Source organism: Elephantulus edwardii, unplaced genomic scaffold (assembly GCF_000299155.1).
Source record: "Elephantulus edwardii isolate Elephantulus edwardi_28Jun2011 unplaced genomic scaffold, EleEdw1.0 scaffold00629, whole genome shotgun sequence".
Taxonomy (NCBI): domain Eukaryota; kingdom Metazoa; phylum Chordata; class Mammalia; order Macroscelidea; family Macroscelididae; genus Elephantulus; species Elephantulus edwardii.
The window spans coordinates 55,885-56,445 of record NW_006400379.1 but is presented as its reverse complement, the minus strand read 5'-3'; positions in this window follow the sequence as shown (position 1 = coordinate 56,445).

Here is a 561-nt window from a genome sequence, read left to right as displayed (position 1 = left end):
AGGGAGAGAACTGTTTAAAAATGATATATGATTGGGTATTATGGTCATGACTAGAGTCCAGAATGAAGGCTGCATAGTGGAGTGTACTCGGGGGTGAGGGGTGGGGATTGTATACCAGTGAAAGAATTTTTCTTTTATTTTTCAAAGAGAAGAGCAAACTGGGGTAGGGAAGGCTGGGGAGGGAGAAAAAGGCAACAGTGAATGAACGGAAATCCAAAATCTCTGTAAACGTTCATTAAAATTAATAATAAAAGAAACTATAAAAAAGTTCAAACAGTCTTCAGTACAATCAACCAAAGGATACTAAAAGAGCAATATTTTCCCCAAAACAAACTTCATAAGTGAGAAGATGCAGGAAACAAGGCGGAATGGCTCTGATGAGTTCATATAGGAAATGGGAAAGTGTTGTTATATAGGGGGGATTAAACAAAATGTGTATAAATTTTTGACTAGAAAACTAGTTTTCTTTGCAAATTTCCATCTAAACAACAATAACAAGTTAAAAGAAATTAAGAGCTAAGTTCATCAAAAGATATTTGCAAAGTATATAAGATCCCCACT